The following is a 20,362-nucleotide window of genomic DNA, read 5'->3' on the forward strand; positions in this document are numbered from 1 at the left end:
GAGTACCTTCAGCCCAATGGGTTCCTCAACATCGTGTTACTACGGGGGTTCTGAAGACCGGAGGAGAGCTTTTTCCTCTTTCCGTCGTGAGAATCTTCCTTCTTAAAAAGAAAATAAAAGAGGAAGGAGATGGGTGATGCGCAAGTGGTTGTGCGCAGGTGACAATGGGATACCAACTGAAGGGTTTCACAGTGAGCCAATGCTTTACTGTGGAATCGACCCTTAGCCTGATTCGTAACGAACCTGTCTTTCAGTATATCTTACCAGAAACAGAGAATCCCGAAAATGATCAAAACAATTGAATGAATGTCTCTTACGACGATCATGTAGGGATATTATAACATCTGACGTAAAGAAAAGGGAACAAACAACGACCATAGGAAGTAAAAGCTGAAATAGAATTAAGATCAAAATGATCAAGTAAGATTCAAGTCGTGTGCGAATGTGATGATCGGATCAGGATATGGAATGGAAACATAAAACATGAAAGAAACGATGCACAAAATGAAATCATCAAGGAATATTGATTATAAGTTGCTGTTTAATTTTATGCAAACTACTTTGAGGAAGAAAAGAAAGGACAAAGAAAGAAAGAAAAAAAGAAAAAAATGTCGGAATCGGGTCATTCCATCATTGTTGCATTTGAAGTAATCTTGATTTGCTATATGCAAACCAATATTATCGTGGATGCTTGGGCGGAAAAGAGAGTAACAAACAACAAACAAAAAGAAGGTTGCAGGGAAATTCGGAGATCAGAAAGGAAGAGGAGGACTTACCGTGCTGGAGGCTTTGATTCGGAGGCGCAGGATCGTTGCTTCTCTAGACTGCGGCTTGAACTCAAAAGTGGTGGTCGATCTTCAGTCTCTTTGGGGGAATAGAAACAAGGAATGGAGAAGCGGAGGAAAGGGGTCGAAAGTTGATAGTGGATCCCCAAGTGTGGGGAATGGTTCCCTTTTTAAAGAAGCAGGAGAAAACTCCAGAAGAGCTTCCGTTAACGATGGAGGGTTTTGAGAGAGGAAGGTGGATTTGTTGTAGATCGAGGGTGGAGAGATGAAGCGTGCCAAGCCATTGGCGATCGAGGGTTTTTGAATGGGGGTGACAGCCATCGGAGGGTGGATGGAGAGAAGATTGCACATGGGGGGGCTTGGGCGAGAAAGGGAGAAGGTTTCGCACATGGGGTTGGCCGACAGAAGCTTCGTGAAGGAGGTTTCGAGAGAGAGTGAAACGGGAGAGAGAGAGAACCGGGACAAAGAGAGCGAATCGGGACAGAGAGGGTGAGATGATGATAGAGAAAGATCGTGCAGTTGTCATATTTTTGAGTCTTAAACTATATATATATATATATATATATATATATATATATATATATATATATATATATTTTGTTTTCTTCATTTTCCAATTTTTGTCATTTTGGGAAATAAAATCCTAAAATCAAAGATTTAAAACTAAATTTTTTTTGCATTTTTCTGAGAAATATTTATAAAAGAAAGTTTTCAAGGCTATTTTGAGGAAATTTCTTCAGAAAATGGGTTTAGACCCAGGTTTTGAGAAAATATTCAAGTTTTAAACCCCGAATTTGAGAAATACAACTCGATGGATCCAAACGGATACTGGATGAACTATCTGAGCCTTTCAAAAAGTTATTTTTGATAATTTTGAGAATTTGATTTAAAATTGGATAATGAAGCTCGGATTTGATTTTGACAATGGATCCGGATCGAAAATTGAGTCAGATATGTAAAAAATGAATTTAATTTCAGGAAAATTTTGAGAAATAAAATGGAATTTAGATTTAAAACTGACTTAATTTCCCAAAAAAATGGGGGCAAAGGGCAAAAGGGGATATTTACAACATTTTGAAAAATTTGGGGTGTTCACACTAGTCAGTAATTTGTTTTTCGACGGTTCCAAGAATATGGCTGGAATAGGCATTGGAATCCTATTAATCACTCCAGAAAAAGAGATGATTCCATTTTCTCTCAAGTTAGATTTTCAATGCACCCATAAGATGGCTGAGTATGATGCCCTCATTCAAGGTCTAAAGATCATAATAGACTTCAATGTTAAGAGAGTGCATGCCTACGGCGACTCATTACTCGTTGTCAATCAAGTTTAAGCCAAATGGCAAGTCAAAGATCAAAAGTTATTTCCTTATCAGAAGATCGTTTCAGCTCTTGTCAGCAAGTTCGAAGACGTTCAACTATTCCATATCAAAAGAGATTTTAATCAAGTGGTCAATAGTCTAGCCAGTTTAGGCTCCATTATGGCATTCAAAAATGGAGAATCTTGTCGTTCTTTCAAAATTGGCAGACTTGACCAACCTGCTTTCCTTCCAACAGAACAAGTAAACCAGGCTGAGCAAAGGAAGAAGCCTTGGTATTACAATATCAAAACTTTCATAGAAACTGGTGAATTTCCTCCAGAACTCTCAAAGAAAGAGCAGCGAGCGATCCAGCGTATGTCTACCTGATATTTCGTTTTTGCCAATGTCCTCTATCGTCGAGGATTCAGTTCAGAGTATTCCAGATGTTTAGATGAAGACGAAGCCAAAGAAGTTGTGCGATAAGCACACAAAGGCATTTGTGGTGGCCACGTCGGCTACCAAACCCTTGTTAAACAGATCATCAGAGCAGGTTACTACTGGAAGACTATGCAGCAAAACTGTTACTATTATGTGAAGAAGTGTGTTCAATGCCAAATACACGCACCTTCCATCCATGCTCCGCAACTTATTTGCAATCCGTTGTTTCTCCATGGCCATTCTCTATGTGGGCCTTCGATATCGTAGGTCCCATCACTCCTTCCGCTTCAAATGGTCATAAATACTTCCTTGCCGCAACAGAATATTTCACCAAGTGGGTAGAAGCTATCACTCTTCGCACAGTAGAAGGCCGACACGTGGTCTCTTTTATTCACAAGAGCATCCTTTGTCGTTTTGGCATCCCGCATGGCATCGTGTCAGATAATGGCAGTCATTTCAAGAATGAAAAGATGAAGACATTCTGCTCAAAGTTTAAGATCTATCATCATTTTTCCGCTCCCTACTATCCTTAAGGGAATTGTCAGGCAGAGGCCACCAACAAAATTTTAATTCGTATCTTGGAGCGAACTGTGCAAACAGGACGCGACTGGCATGAGAAGATCCACGATGCACTATGGAACTACCGAACCACCATTCGCACTCCAACGAATGCTACTCCATAAGAATTGGTCTATGGAACAGAAGTAGTATTGCCGCTACATGTCCAAAAGCCCGCTTTGAAATTTGCATCGCTTCTAGAATTACCTCTTGATCAATACCAACAGCAGCGACTAGTGCAGCTAGACTTACTCGACGAGAGAAGGCTAAAAGCAACAGAGCATGCTCAATCCTATCGCCAGAGAGTAGCCAGGCAATATGCGAAGTCTATCATCGAAAGAAGATTCAAAGTCAATGATTTAGTACTTCGATCTACAGCTTATCTCAAACATCATCCCGGCGGGAAGTGGTCGCCAAATTGGGAAGGCCCATATGTCGTCAAAGAAGCATTACCCCGCAACTCATATCGGCTCATCAATGCCGATGGAGTAGAATTGCCGGATCCCATTAATGCCCGACACTTGAAAAAGTTTTATACTTGAAACATTTATTCTCCTCTTGTAATCCTCCTAATTTTTTTTCAAATAATGATTAAATTTTCTTTTTCCAGTTACACTGGGGCATTTTTAAAATTTTATTTTGTATGCAGGCAGGATAAACAAATTCCTCATTTCACGCACCTGTGCATTCATATGCATCAATTCATATTCATTTGCATTCAACTGCATTAACAACAATCCGGTCAGTATTGGGATTTCAACAAACAGTCCCATCACAATTCCTAATGATTCAAAATGGAAAGATAATCGCCAGTACTGAACCAAAACCCAGCGCTCGAATTGGTATTATTCCAAAATCCAGTGTTCAAACTGGTACATTTTCAAGATCCAACTTTTTGGAAAACCGAGTTCCGACTTGGGTTTTTATTCAAATTATCCTCTTTTGTTGATCCGGGTTCTGACTCGAGATCTCTCTATTCATTCGAGCTCAAATTCGAGCTCTTCATTTTCATTTGTTGATCTGGGTTCCGACTCGTGATCTCATTATTCATTCGAGCTCAGATTCGAGCTCTTCATTTTCTTTTGTTGATCCGGGTTCTGACTCGAGATCTCTCTATTCATTTGAGCTCAGATGCGAGCTCTTCATTTTCTTTTGTTGATCTAGGTTTCGACTCGTGATCTCTGTATTTTATTCGAGCTCTGACTCGAACTCCTCTAATCCAAGTCATTTCGATCCGCAGAGAACTGTCAATTGCTCAAATTTGATATTTTGCCCTCTAAATTCCAATTTAAATCTTCAAATAAGGCAATTCTCCAATTCCGACTTCTGGGTCACCCAATTTCCCAGTCTCAATTTCAATTACCAATTTCCAAATTTTTGACCTTCGGGTCACTCAATTTCCAATTTTCGACCTTCGGGTCACTTAATTTTCAATTTTCGACCTTCGGGTCACTCAATTTCCAAATTTCGACCTTCGGGTCAACCAATTCTCAATTCCGATCGTCAGGTCATCCAATTTCAACCTCCGGGTCATTCAATTTCCAACAACCAATTTTCCAATCTCCAATTTCGACCTTTCGGTCAACCAATTCTCAACTTCGACCGTCAGGTCATCCAATTTCGACCTTTGGGTCATTCAATTTTCAACAACCAATTTTCCAATCTCCAATTTCGACCTTTCGGTCAACCAATTCTCAACTTCGACCGTCAGGTCATCCAATTTCGACCTTCGGGTCATTCAATTTTCAACAACCAATTTTCCAATTTCGACCTTTCGGTCAACCAATTCTCAACTTCGACCGTGAGGTCATCCAATTTCGACCTTCGGGTCATTCAATTTCGACCTTTGGGTCAATCAATCTCAATATCCAATTTCAATCATTTTCTCTTGCGAGAGACCCTTTTTAGGGAGAGTTCGAGGGAGCTCGTTCTTTTCGCATACTATCCAATTCGTTCACTTAGCCCCTTTTCAGGGAGAGTTTGAAAGGACTCGCGTCTTTGTGAACCGTTTGCAAAACAATTTCCAATTTCACACAAGGAACCCTTTCGTAGGGAGAGGCTCGATAAAGACTCGTTTTTCTTGTGACCCCCCAATTTTATACTAGGCCTTTTTCGTCATGAAGGACCCTCTTTGCAGGGAGAGTGTGATGAACTCGTTCCTTTCATGACCCAATTTTCAGACATCACTATTATCGGCCCCCTTTCCATAAGAGAAGACTAATATTAGGGAGCTTTGACGAAAGCTCAATTTCTCTTCGAAAGTTCATTTTGCAAACACCTCCTCTTTAGGGAAGAGAGGAGTATTTCTCATTTCTCATTCAGGTAAGGGCCAAGCCTGAGTCTCTCTTTTTGGGGAAAAAGAGAGGAGAATTTTCGTCACAGATGTGTTGAACCGGACTTCAAATGCTCTCTTTCACCCAGGATTTCAAGAAAACTTTGTCAATGTGTCAATTAAATTATTTGTTGATTTCAGAATCTTTACTACATGAATCTTTACCTTAGTTTACCTTAAGCATTACTTTCAAAAGAGCAAAGCTTTTGCGAAAAGAGATTCAAAATTCAAATTCTTTTTATTGGTCAACCAAAAGGATGAAGGATAAATCCTCAATATGGCCATAAAAAAAGATTCAATGTTTGCAAAGCCATAAGTGATTGATATTGATCGCAGTCAATGACACATCTCTAAAGATTATTCTTGTAAAGATAAGGCAGTGGAAATATCCTGAGCGCTAGAAAAAGAGAGCATTTACCCAAGCCCTGTCTCCTCAGGATCACCTAAGCTGCAATTAAATATCTGCAAAAGGGATCTCTCAATTGTTGCCAAGATGAAGGCGAATTAAGCAAGCAGACCCCCGGGGCCAAAGAAGATTTGAAACATCTCCAAGATGACGGAGTTTGTGACGAATCCTTCCAGGGAAAGTCCAAAGCACTGTCGAGATGAAGGCAGATGCGATGAACCTCCCGACAATCCCCAAAAGATATTTAATTTCAGCTATCATCCAAAGACCTCTAACCCATGAGCCAATATCGTCGAAGAAGGATCGAAACATCTCCAAGTTGAAGGAGTTTGTGATGTACCCTTCCCAAAAGAGAGCAAGAGAGGGAAAAAAAAAAGAGAAAAATTCAGAACACCTCCAAAATGAAGGAGAATGTAGCCAAAACCCAAAAGAGCCAAAAGAGTGCAGAAAGATTATCATAAGAGCCAAAATGAAAGAGAATGTAGCCAAAAAAGAGAGAAAAAGTCAAAACACCTCCAAAATGAAGGAGAATGTAGCCAAAACCCAAAAGAGCCAAAAGAGTGCAGAAAGATTATCATGAGAGAAGCTCCCAGGATATCAAACTGCCACATCTATCATGAATCTTCTTTAAATTTGTGAAATTCTATTATCAATACTCTTTCATCAATTGCTTTCATAATATCAAATTCTCTTTCCTGTTCATATCAAGGAAACTGATAGCTTCCTTGAAGAAGGCCAATTGCAAGCAATTTGGATTTCAAGTCTCGATTCTACGAAGTGAACCTTGTTTGGAGGTAATGCTTTGGGTAGAAAAGAAAGAATATCTTTGCAACAATGTGCAACATTTTCAAAAAATTTGAATCAACAGCAAAATTTCCAACATTTTGACAATATTTTCTAGCTATTCTAACGTGAAGTGAGAGCTTAATGTTCATTTTCGATGCATCCTGACACCAATTTTAAATCCCTCCTAAGGACTTGATTCCTTCCCTTCTTTGAGAGCATGAACTCTCAGATTTGCACACTTCCCTGTGTCCCCACTGTCCCACCATAGACAGTCCCATTTCGGTTTGAGGTCGAACCACCAATCATTTTCTGCAAGAGGCAATTTCAAAAGCTCATTTTAGTCTCAGCAATGAGACACCTAAGATCAATCCTTTTTCAAGCTTTAGGGACCCCCATTTTCCTTCCTTTTGCGAAAACCTTGTTGGATTTATTGTGCAAAATCCGAAGGTTCCATCATGGTCTCTTCCTTCGAGGATTCCATTTCATTTTCCACCCAATCAGGATAAGGGTACAAACCTGAGCCTCATTCAAAGGGGTATTCCATTTTTCGCCCGATCAGGATAAGGGTACAAACCTGAGCCTCATTCAAAGAGGTATTCCATTTCGCCCGATCAGGATAAGGGTACAAACCTGAGCCTCATTCAAAGAGGTATTTCATTTTTCGCCCGATCAGGATAAGGGTACAAACTTGAGCCTCCTTTGATGAGGTGTTCCATTTCGCCCGATCAGGATAAGGGTACAAACCTGAGCCTCATTCAAAGAGGTATTCCATTTTTCGCCCGATCAGGATAAGGGTACAAACCTGAGCCTCCTTTGATGAGGTATTCCATTTCGCCCGATCAGGATAAGGGTACAAACTTAAGCATCATTCAAAGAGGTATTCCATTCCGCCCGATCAGGATAAGGGTACAAACCTGAGCCTCATTCAAAGAGGAATTTCATTTTGCCCGATTAGGATAAGGGTACAAAGGTGAGCCTCATTCAAAGAGGTATTCCATTTTCCGCCCAATCAGGATAAGGGTACAAACCTGAGCCTCCTTTGATGAGGTATTCCATTCTCTGCCCAATCAGGATAAGGGTATAAACCTGAGCCTCCTTTGATGAGGTATTTCATTTTCCGCCCGATCAGGTTAAGGGTATAAACATGAGCCTTCTTCGATGAGGTATTTCATTTTTCCGCCCGATCAGGTTAAGGGTATAAACCTGAGCCTCATTCAAAGAGGTATTTCATTTTTCTGCCCGATCAGGTTAAGGGTATAAACCTGAGCCTCATTCAAAGAGGTATTTCATTTTTCCGCCCAATCAGGATAAGGGTACAAACCTGAGCCTCATTCAAAGAGGTATTTTGATGTCTTCTTTTAAATCGTTGTAATTTTGAAAAGATTTTTAAATGTAAAACATGTGAAAACCAGACATCAAATAATAAAAACCGGTTCTCACTAGTGGATGAGACCGGGTCGAACTCAGGGAACGGGAATATTTTGTATTCAAGTACACAAATCAAAACTAACCTTTATTGTCGAATTATTGAAATGTAAAAATGTTCAAGAAAAGTAAAAACAACTAACTATTACAACAAATGAATACCCTTCGCAGAGGGCGTAAAGTGCAATATTTACAAACCCAATCAAATTCCTAATTCTAAAAATAAAAGCAAAAAAAAACTTTATTCTTCGTACTTCGTGTCACGTAATCAATTCCGCTCCAGTCCTGTGCTATCCTCCACAATTCAAATGAACACGAGCAGTACCAGAGAGAGAAGGAAAACTATACTAAACTGACTAAATGCTAAAAATACAAAAGAACTTAGGCAAGAATTCTAAATGACAATTTCATATGAAAATGAATTCTAATTAAATCTAATTAACTAGTTACTAATTAACTAAGATTAACTGTAATGTAAAACAGAGAACTCAGCATGTAAAACTAGGAAAAACAAATATTGAACAAACAAAAATTTAAAGAATGAACAACAAGAATTCATATAGTGAAGAAACACGAAAATCAAGGAATGAAAAAAAATAAAGAAAGATGCAAATGCTAACCAGGGAATAAAAAAAACATTTAACAAAAACAGGAAAATCAACTTTAAACACAAATTGAATGTATTAAAAGAAAACAAGAAATAATGACATGTAAAAACAAGAAATGAATTATAGACCAAAATATGAAGGAATTAAAAAAAACTGGAAATTGAGATGCAAGAACAAACAAGAATTTAGAGAAAATAAAAACCAGACTCAACATGTAAGAAAATTATATGAATAGTAAACAGGAAAATTAATAAACTCACATCTAATGAAAAACGGATTCAGCATAAAAAAAAAACAGAAACAAGACTGTAAAACAAAACAGGAAATGATTAACTGAACTATGTAGAAGCATAAAAAAAAATTACATGGATTAAGCAAACAGGTATCTCAGAATGAACAAAGAAAACAGAAAATCAAAATAATGAGGAAACTGGAATTTAATGCAATGAGTAAAAACAAAATGCAAAATAATGAAAGAATGAAAAATATGAAAATAACATGCTAAACAAAACAGGAAAATAGGTGCATAACAGGAAAATCAAACGATGAACATAAATTGCAAAAACAACAAAACAGGAAAATGATGTGCGATGGAAGAATTAACTACAGAAAATTAAAACGACAAAGATTAAGACTGAAGACACTAAAGAAAACAAAACTTACAGAAAAAAAAACTAAACTGACTACAGGAAATCGAAAATTGTAACAGTAAACAAAATAAGATGCATGACATTGTGAGCATGAGAGAAAAAAAAAACAGAACTGGAATAGCAACTATCTAGAATTTTTTTTTTCGTTTTTCTTTTTCACACAGAATTTAATTGAATAAGAAGAAGAAGAAGAAGAAGAAGTAGAAGAAGAAGTAGATGAATAATTAGAAAGAAGATGTTGAAGATCGGAGGAAGAAGAAGAAGAACATGAAGAAGATCTGAAGAAGAGAAGAGGAAGAAGAAGAAGAAGAAGTAGAAGAAGAAGATGTCAATCGGAAGAATAAGAAGAAGAAGAGGAAGTTGTAGAAGAAGAAGAAGAACTGAAGATCGGAGGAAGAAGAAGAAGAAGAAGAAGAAGAAGAAGAAGAAGAAGAAGAGGATGTAGAACTTACCGTAGCTTCAGAGAGGTTAGAAAAGAGGTGACCTCCACCACCACTGCCGTTGCCGGAAGGATTAGTCCACCACCACTGCCGTCGCCGGATTATAGACAGAGAAAGAGGGAGAAGGAGAAGTTAGGGAAGGAAGCAGCCACCGGCTATGGTGGAGGAAGGAGAGAAGAGAGGGAATAGAGGGAAAGAGGGGAAAGGGGGAGGCTTCAGCCGTGTGAGGGAGGCGCTGAAATTTTCGTTTTTTGGGGTTTTTAAAAACACCAAACCGGTTCACCGGTTTGTACAGATTTTTTCAGCTTTTAAAAAAAACCGCAAACCGGTTCCAGCCGGTTTGCTATTATTTTTTCAGTTTTTTAAAAATCAAAAACCAAACCGTGTAAACCGGTTTATTAGAATTTTTTTCAAAAAGTTACAAACAAAACTTTTTTATTTATAAAGAAACTAAAAATAAAACTATTCTACTAATAATTTTCTTTCTTCTTTTCTAATAAAAACAAACACTTAAAATGAATATAAAATTATTTTTCTCCATTTTTTTATTTTTTTATTTTTATTTTTAATAAAAACTAAAACCAAACTACTGTGAATATAACAAAAACTAAAATATACATAAAAATGTAAAATAAAACTATTTTTCATGCATTTTCTATTTTTAAATCATTTTAGCACATTTACTCGAAAACTAACATAAAATTGGGTTTTTGAAACATTATTTCATAAAATCATGCATATTTAAATGTTAATTAACCCTGAATTATATGCATGATCAAATACCCCCATGCTTATGTTTTGCTAGTCCTCGAGCAAACTAGAAAAATGCAAGAAATCAAACTATCACCTAACTCACTTTCGTAGGAATCACGGTTGCATTTAGCTCATGCAACAAGCCCTTTCAACCCCTAGGTTACCCCAGTGGACAAGTAAGGTCTCGTGAGGGTTTGCAGTGATGCTACCCACAAACATCTCTGTCATGTATGCAAAATATTACACATCCTCATAAGCAGTAGGTAATTAAAGACTTTGTTTTCACAAATATTTCATGTTACAAAAAAAAATCAAGACATAATTAGAGTCTTTTATATACCACCACAGAAAAAGAATTTCTTTCACTTTTCTAAATATCACAATTATTTATGTTTTATTCTTAGAAAATCCAATAAAAACATATTATTATTTACTTATCCTCACTCATATGTTTTCTACACAGGTTTTCTCAATCATACTTCTAAGCACTGAACTTTTCTTTCTTTTTCAGCTCTTTTCTCAATTTTTTCATTTTTTCACGCTTTTTCTTTTTGCGCACTTATTCTTCTCTTATAGCTTGCGTGTGGTCTGCTTTTATGCCTTGTGCAATGTTAATACCTTCTATACTTTTTCAATACATACCAAAAGATATCAACTAAGACATAAAAGTGACTTCCTTCATTCACCTTTATAACGTGAGAGTCAAACATTTCAACTTGTATCTGTTCTCAGTTACTTAGGATCACGAAGTTTTTCACTCTCCTTTTCGAAAATGGAATTAAAAGTTTCAACTTACATCTAAGTTCCATCTACTAAGGATTGTGGAATTATCCAAAGAACCTAACGCATGCTATTTTTTTTCACTTTTTGAGCTCATTTTTACGCTTTTGTTCATTTGCTTAATTTTTTAAAAATAAAACTGTGCATATTCATATTTAAGATTCAAAATAAATTCTAACATGTATCTATCATCATTTCTTTGAAATCCGCATAAACAACCATAATTTTTAGATCTATGTCAGAAAATTTTTTCGTGGGGCTTAAAAATCCTCTAAAAACATCAGATTTGAAATAACATTCATATAAGTTTAAACTCTTTCTTTAAAAATCTACTTTTTATGAGAGATGTGTAAACATGTGCAAGAACGTAAACAGAAATATCAAGGTGTGCAAACTACACCCTCCCCCATGCTTGAATGACACTGTCCCAGTGGCACTCCCCCATGCTTATATGAAACTACGTGAATGCACATGAGAGGAAATAAATGAGGAAAAAGAGTAGAATGACCTGACATGAATTAAAAATACATGTTCTATAAATGTAATGAATGCAATGTATACATGACAAAACATGAAACCCATAGAAAAAGATAGAAAACGAAAAATAAAACTAAATGCAATCTACAAATCCTAACAACAAATGTAATACTGTACAAAATATGGGTTGCCTCCCATAAAGCGCTAAGTTTCACGTCCCCAGCCAGACGGATCCCTGGAAAAATCCTTCATCGTCCATGAGATCAATGGACATGAAGTATCACTCAATGAGGCTCTATGTAGAAAAGAGTGTCATCTGTGACACTACGCACTGTGTTTCCATCCCGTCTACCTCTAACTGTAGTATCATAACTCTCTCGACGTGAAGAACAGAGATTAGTCTCATCTGAGAGACTGGTCAAGAAATGAGAGTCCAGGACCGACCGACTATCAATGAATACAACTTCAGACAAGTGGTGAATATGATCAGGCTTGACTTGGTCAAGCACCTTCTGCATCTGCACCTCTTGCTTACTAAAAACAATTGGTGATCCTAAAGGCTGAGAAAATGGGGCTTTATATGATGAAAATGTGTGCTGTGAGTAAGGCCCCTTCTGTTGAGGTATCATGGAGATCGACTCGTCAGTAGAAATTATATGAGGTTCATGAGTGGAGTGACATGCCTTCCCATACTGAAGGGATGTAACAGATTCGACTTGCTCATGATGTGAATCAGTGGGTTGCAAGTCAAATGACATGGAATCCTCTCCCTTTGAGACAACAGACTGACTATGAAGGTTCTCCTGGCTTTGCCTAGTGAAAGTCTCAACCAATTGTCCCATTTGAGTCTCTAGCTTGGCTATTGACTGCGTATGGGAGCTCAAAACTTGTAATATCCTATCTTGGAAGGATTGACTAAATGAAGGCTCATGAGAATGGGGTTGAGTATAAGCAGGTTGGACTGGAGGATGAACCTGTGGAAAAATGGGATGCGAGTAACCTTGTGAAGGGTTACTGGGTCTATACTTTGTCTGGGAGGGCTGATAGGATGGGAAAATAAACTGGTTTCGCCAACCTGGGTTATATAAGGATGTAAATGAATCGGGCATGGGTTTAGCGAAACCTTGGGCAGCATTCACCTGCTCCTGAACGAATTCAGGATATAATGGCGCTGCCGGACAATCCGCAACACAGTGTGCAGGGCCAGCACATAGCTCGCACACTCTTTCTACTGGATTTCTCGAGGAATTGGCTAGGAATTGATCTAACTTCCTAGTCAACTGGTCAACCTTGGTACGCAATTCTAACTCGGACCTAACTTCGAAAATCCCAACTTTCCTAGGACCACTAGACACAGGTGTAGTCCTATCGAGCCGTGAAGACAAGGTATGATGCATCGTATTTTCACTCAAGGTCTCAAATAAAGACCACGCCTCGTCCTCACTCTTGAGCATAAAAGTGCCCCCACAAGACGAATCAACCATTTGACGATGCTTCTCAGTAAGCCCGTCATAAAAATACTGCACCAACTGCCAACGAGGCACCTAGTGATGGGGACACTTACGGAGAAGATCTTTCAATCTCTCCCAAGACTCGTGAAACTGTTCTCCCTCAATTTGAGAAAAACTGGTTATAGCTTTATGAAACTGGTTCGTCTTACCAATTGGGAAATATTTTTTTAAAAATTCTCTTTGCATTCCTTCCCAAGTAGTAATATGAACCGTCTCAAGAGATTTTAGCTAGTGTTTGGCTTTATCTTTGAGAGAGAACGGAAACAAAGTCAACCGCATAGCATCATCTCCAAAGTTATTGATTCGCACAGTCGGGCAAATCTCAAGGAATTCGTCGAGATGATGATATGGGTCCTCATTGCTAAGGCCATAAAACGAAGGTAACATTTGAATCACACTAGCCTTAATCTCAAAATGGCTCGCTCCTACATCAGGTCTCGTGATGCAGGAGGTGGGAGTATACGTATTTGGCATGAAGTACTCCCTCAAAGGATGGATCAATTGATGATCGTCAGCCATTGCGTACACCTTTGAGTAGACCGGTGTAGCACACGTCCTAACTTTGGGTTTTCTACCTAACTAACGCACTAAGCGGCCAAACCACGCAAACCACAAAGCGAGTGAACTAAAAACAACAAAAACTAAACAAACACCACGCAGTTACACATAACAGAGATTATGCAAAGAAATATGAAATCTATGTGTACGGTACCAATCGTACACAGTCACCTCTAAAGGAATCCTAATAGGTGGGCTGTGCAGAAAAGTAAGCTCGTCTCTAAGATATGGACATATGTGGTTCTAAACCAAAATGCAAACAAACACTAGGCAATAAAGTGAATACTAATATTACGCCGTTCCCCGGCAACGGCGCCAAAAATTTGATGTCTTCTTTTAAATCGTTGTAATTTTGAAAAGATTTTTAAATGTACAACATGTGAAAACCAGACATCAAATAATAAAAACCGGTTCTCACTAGTGGATGAGACCGGGTCAAACTCAGGGAACGGGAATATTTCGTATTCAAGTACACAAATCAAAACTAACCTTTATTGCCGAATTATTGAAATGTAAAAATGTTCAAGAAAAGTAAAAACAGCTAACTATTACAACAAATGAATACCCTTTGCAGAGGGCGTAAAGTGCAATATTTACAAACCCAATCAAATTCCTAATTCTAAAAATAAAAGCAAAAAGAAGCTTTATTCTTCATACTTCGTGTCACGTAATCAATTCCGCTCCAGTCCTGTGCTATCCTGCACAATTCAAATGAACACGAGCAGTACCAGAGAGAGAAGGAAAACTATACTAAACTGACTAAATGCTAAAAATACAAAAGAACTTAGGCAAGAATTCTAAATGACAATTTCATATGAAAATGAATTCTAATTAAATCTAATTAACTAGTTACTAATTAACTAAGATTAACTGTAATGTAAAACAGAGAACTCAGCATGTAAAACTAGGAAAAACAAATATTGAACAAACAAAAATTTAAAGAATGAACAACAAGAATTCATATAGTGAAGAAACACGAAAATCAAGGAATGAAAAAAAATAAAGAAAGATGCAAATGCTAACCAGGGAATAAAATTTTTTTTTAACAAAAACAGGAAAATCAACTTTAAACACAAATTGAATGTATTAAAAGAAAACAAGAAATAATGACATGTAAAAACAAGAAATGAATTATAGACCAAAATATGAAGGAATTAAAAAAAACTGGAAATTGAGATGCAAGAACAAACAAGAATTTAGAGAAAATAAAAACCAGACTCAACATGTAAGAAAATTATATGAATAGTAAACAGGAAAATTAATAAACTCACATCTAATGAAAAACGGATTCAGCATAAAAAAAAACAGAAACAAGACTGTAAAACAAAACAGGAAATGATTAACTGAACTATGTAGAAGCATAAAAAAAAATTACATGGATTAAGCAAACAGGAATTTCAGAATGAACAAAGAAAACAGAAAATCAAAAGAATGAGGAAACTGGAATTTAATGCAATGAGTAAAAACAAAATGCAAAATAATGAAAGAATGAAAAATATGAAAATAACATGCTAAACAAAACAGGAAAATAGGTGCATAACAGGAAAATCAAACGATGAACATAAATTGCAAAAACAACAAAACAGGAAAATGATGTGCGATGGAAGAATTAACTACAGAAAATTAAAACGACAAAGATTAAGAGTGAAGACACTAAAGAAAACAAAACTTACAGAAAAAAAAACTAAAATGACTACAGGAAATCGAAAATTGTAATAGTAAACAAAATGAGATGCATGACATTGTGAGCATGAGAGAAAAAAAAACAGAACTGGAATAGCAACTATCTAGAAAATTTTTTTTTTCGTTTTTCTTTTTCACACAGAATTTAATTGAATAAGAAGAAGAAGAAGAAGAAGAAGAAGAACATGAAGAAGATCTGAAGAAGAGAAGAGGAAGAAGAAGAAGAAGAAGTAGAAGAAGAAGATGTCAATCGGAAGAATAAGAAGAAGAAGAAGAAGAAGAACTGAAGATCGGAGGAAGAAGAAGAAGAAGAAGAGGATGTAGAACTTACCGTAGCTTCAGAGAGGTTAGAAAAGAGGTGACCTCCACCACCACTGCCGTTGCCGGAAGGATTAGTCCACCACCACTGTCGTCGCCGGATTATAGACAGAGAAAGAGGGAGAAGGAGAAGTTAGGGAAGGAAGCAGCCACCGGCTATGGTGGAGGAAGGAGAGAAGAGAGGGAATAGAGGGAAAGAGGGGAAAGGGGGAGGCTTCAGCCGTGTGAGGGAGGCGCTGAAATTTTCGTTTTTTGGGGTTTTTAAAAACACCAAACCGGTTCACCGGTTTGTACAATTTTTTTTCAGCTTTTAAAAAAAAACCGCAAATCGGTTCCAGCCGGTTTGCTATTATTTTTTCAGTTTTTTAAAAATCAAAAACCAAACCGTGTAAACCGGTTTATTAGAATTTTTTTCAAAAAGTTACAAACAAAACTTTTCTTATTTATAAAGAAACTAAAAATAAAACTATTCTACTAATAATTTTTTATTCTTCTTTTCTAAAAAAAACAAACACTTAAAATGAATATAAAACTATTTTTCTCCATTTTTTTATTTTTTTATTTTTATATTTAATAAAAACTAAAACCAAACTACTATGAATATAACAAAAACTAAAATATACATAAAAATGTAAAATAAAACTATTTTTCATGCATTTTCTATTTTTAAATCATTTTAGCACATTTACTCGAAAACTAACATAAAAATGGGTTTTTGAAACATTATTTCATAAAATCATGCATATTTAAATGTTAATTAACCCTGAATTATATGCATGATCATATTTCATCTTCCGCCCAATCAGGATAAGGGTACAAACCTGAGCCTCATTCAAAGAGGTATTTCATCTTCCGCTCAATCAGGATAAGGGTACAAACCTGAGCCTCAATCAAAGAGGTATTTCATCTTCCGCCCGATCAGGTTAAGGGTACAAACCTGAGTCTCATTTCTATGAGATATTTCAATCCCCAATCAGATCAAGGGTTAAAACCTGAGCTTCGTTCCATGCGAGGTATTTCTGTCCCATCCAGGTTAAGGGCAAAAACCTGAACTTTGATCTCACAGAGCAAATCTATTTTCTCTTCATTCTCCATTTCATATCTACCATTATTCCCGGGCTAATTTCCTCACACCCAGTCAGATGCTTCTTACTGGGGCATTTTTTTATAGAGCCCAAATTTGGTGTGTTTTTCTTTGCCACTAAGCTCGGCCACAAGTCGACTTAGTAGCAAAGAGGGGCATCTGTAAACACCTCAAATTTTTACTCACCTCCCCGACATTTCCACCCAGCATCATCATTCACCTCCCCGGAGATTGCTGGAGGGCAAAATGGTCATTTTCTGAGCCCGAACCTTACAAAAGTCTAAATTGCATCTGCAACTCTCAAAATTTCTCTATTTTTAGCTCAGATGTTGAAAATTCTACTCCTGACAGAAGACAGGAATCTCCAAAGCCCGGTTCAGGATTATATTTCATAAGACATGTTATTGCATAGCATTGCATGAACATTTCATATCATTGCACTGCACAGCATGTCATTTCGAGGTCCAGAACTCTCGATTTCAAAATTTTTAATCCAGATTTGAATTTCAACTCTTTTTAAAATCAATTTCAAAACCCTGGGTCTTCAAAATTATCAATTCTTCCCATTTTACCCCCAGGACTCTGAATTTCAAAATATTTTATAAGGAAAACAATCTGAATAATTTTTAATAAATTTCATCTCAGATTTTGCCCTTTTTGTTAAACAATTTCAAATATCTTCCTTTTGCAAAATCACCCCACGGGGGCCAAATCTTTTCAAAATTTTTGTTTTGCCAATTAGTCTAGATTTTATGAAAATTCCAAAAAAAAAAAAAAAAGGATCTACTGTCTTGTCCTTATTTCAATAAAGAAGCAATGTGGGACCCACACTGAGGTGGTGTCACATAGGCTTTTCTTTTGAAAAATCTGAATTTTGAAAAATCCAAAAATATAGGAGCCTTGTCCCTGGATTGGCGCCACTGAACCTTTTTCTCTCTCCTCCCATTTACCTGCCATGTGTCAGCGTGGGGTTCACCTAGAGGTGGCGCCACATGTCATTTTCTCTATCTTTCTATTTCTTTGCCAAGTGTCAGTGTGGGGCCTCTCTAAGATGGCGCCACATGTCCACCATCTTCACCCTATGCCAGGTGTCATTCCCAAGTCACCAGGAGACGCCAAGTGTCATGTGCTGTCCTGTTCAGAAAAAGTAAAGCTTGTCTCCCCTGAGGTGGCGCCAGATGAAGTGTGTCTCCTGCAGAGGACACGTGTCAATCTCTCCCTTCTTCAGAAAAAGCAAGTGACACATGTCATTCTTTTCTCTTCTTAGAAAAAGCAAATGACACATGTCATTCTCTGCTCTTCTCAGAAAAAGCAAATGACACATGTCATTTTCTGCTCTCTTCAGAAAAAGCTAGAATTCAAACATTCAAATCCTTCTAGAGGTGGCGCAAATCCTGAACTTCACCTTTTCTATTTTGTCTGAGATGGCGCCACATGTACTTGGCCCTCCTTCTCTTCCCTCTGCCATGTGTCATCCTCTGCCTCTTTCAGAAAAAGCAGGATGACACATCTCTTCCCCTACTTTTCTCAGAAAAGTAGGTGACACATGTCATTTCTAGCTTCCTTCAGAAAAAGTAGAGAACACATGTCACTCTTGGCCTTCTTCAGAAAAAGCTACAATTCAAACAAGGTCTAGGTGGCGCAAAATCCTGAATTATGCCTTTTCCATCTGGTCTATGAAGGCGCCACGTGTCCCTTTCCCTCCTTTTCCTCTCTCTTGCCACATGGCACTGTAGGAGCCACCCAGAAGAGGCGCCACATGTCCACCCTACATTCCTCCAAAGCCAACCCCATTTGAATTTCAAATCTCCCTCTGAGGTGGCACCATTTGAGAAGACTCCTCCAGCTAGCTGACACTTGTCAAAAGCAGACTCATCCTGAACTGCCACATGTCTAGATCTCCCTGCATCAGAAAAAGTAGAAACAACTCCCCTCTGAGGTGGCGCATTCTGCTTCTTCCATTCCTGTTCTCTTGCCACATAGCAGTGTGGAGCCACCTTGAGGTGGCACCACATGCCAGCCTCTGCTCTCTCCAGAAAAGCATAAATTTGAACATTTAAACTCCTCAGAGGTGGCGCCACATGGCATGCTCCTACTCTTCCAATTTTAAACCTCAAAATCTCTTTTGAGGTGAAGCCATTCCAGAACCCCACTTGGCTCCATTTTTGTATTTATTTTATTTATTTTATAAAAGTAGCCCCCTGAGGTGGCACCATAGGAGGACCTTCAGAAAAGTAGGAGTTTGAACTTCAAACTCCAAGAGAGCACCTCCTGAGGTGGCGCCATATGGAAAGCTCTTGCAGAGAAGATCAAGCAAACCCCAATTTTGAAAATTTTCAAACTCTGCTGAGGTGTCTCACTCACAAAATTTGTATTTTATTTATTTCAAAATTCCAAATGGTATGCCCTGAGATGGCGCTACATTGAGGGCTCAGATTGAGCCTGTTTGAAATTCAAAATTTTCAAAAGAAGGCTACAAGTACAAGGACTCACGCCCAGCTTAGGGGACTCCAATTCTTGGATTTTGAACTTCAGCCTAGATCCCCTTCAGAACTCAAGTGTATTCCTCTGAATTCATGCCCCCCTTGGGCTCAGTGGAGAAGGTGCAGTGAAGCACCGACCTTGCTCGTGCCGTGGCCAATTTGATCTAAACGTGGGTCGATTTTCGTGAACCACCTGAAGCCCGGATCGAAGGATGAAAGGAGCCATTGGTAGCCGTCCATTTCAAGAGTTTCAAAGCTGCATAAAAATGCAAGGTGCACCTCCCTTCCTCTTGACTTCATAATATCATGATTTGATGCGTGTTGTCGCTTGAAGAAAGAGCTCATCCGAGGGATGGATTGAGCTATTCTCACAAAACAACGTATATCAAAAAATATATATATATAATTATGCTTCCTTGATGGTTTTTAACATTCATGCATTTAGATAAATTTAATTTGTATTTTATTTTGTTAATTTAGCATGTTTTATAAGTCAATTAGGTTTAATTCGGAATTTATTTCTATTCTGCTCAGTTTCAGTAATTCTCTGTTTTTGTCAGTCAGTCCACACATCATTTCATGCATTTATTTTTTGTTACAAAATCCAAAAAAATCATGGTATGCTCCCTTAGGTGTCCTTAAAAATGTGTTCAAAATTCAGAAATATTTGAATTGGTTTATTATGGTAAACATTCAAAATGGTAAGTCAGGTTTTGTTACCCGGGATGCATTTTAAAAACTCATTTCCGACTTGTAAAATCAAGATCTCTCTCATGTGAGGTTCGATTTTCTATCCAAAAGATGTTCTGATCTCAGGGTAATGTCTAGTTTTTAACATGATTTTCTCACATTTTTCTGATTTTTTTTTTATGTCTGACAAAAATCCGAGAGTGTGGGACACGTGTCAGAGCTTGATTTGAGCCTCTGAGACCTTGGATCAACTTAAGAAGATGAGTTCTCTTTGGATATTGCTCAAAATCCGAATC

Source organism: Nuphar pumila, chromosome 6 (assembly GCF_984573655.1).
Source record: "Nuphar pumila chromosome 6, dmNupPumi1.hap1.1, whole genome shotgun sequence".
Classification (NCBI taxonomy): Eukaryota; Viridiplantae; Streptophyta; class Magnoliopsida; order Nymphaeales; family Nymphaeaceae; genus Nuphar; species Nuphar pumila.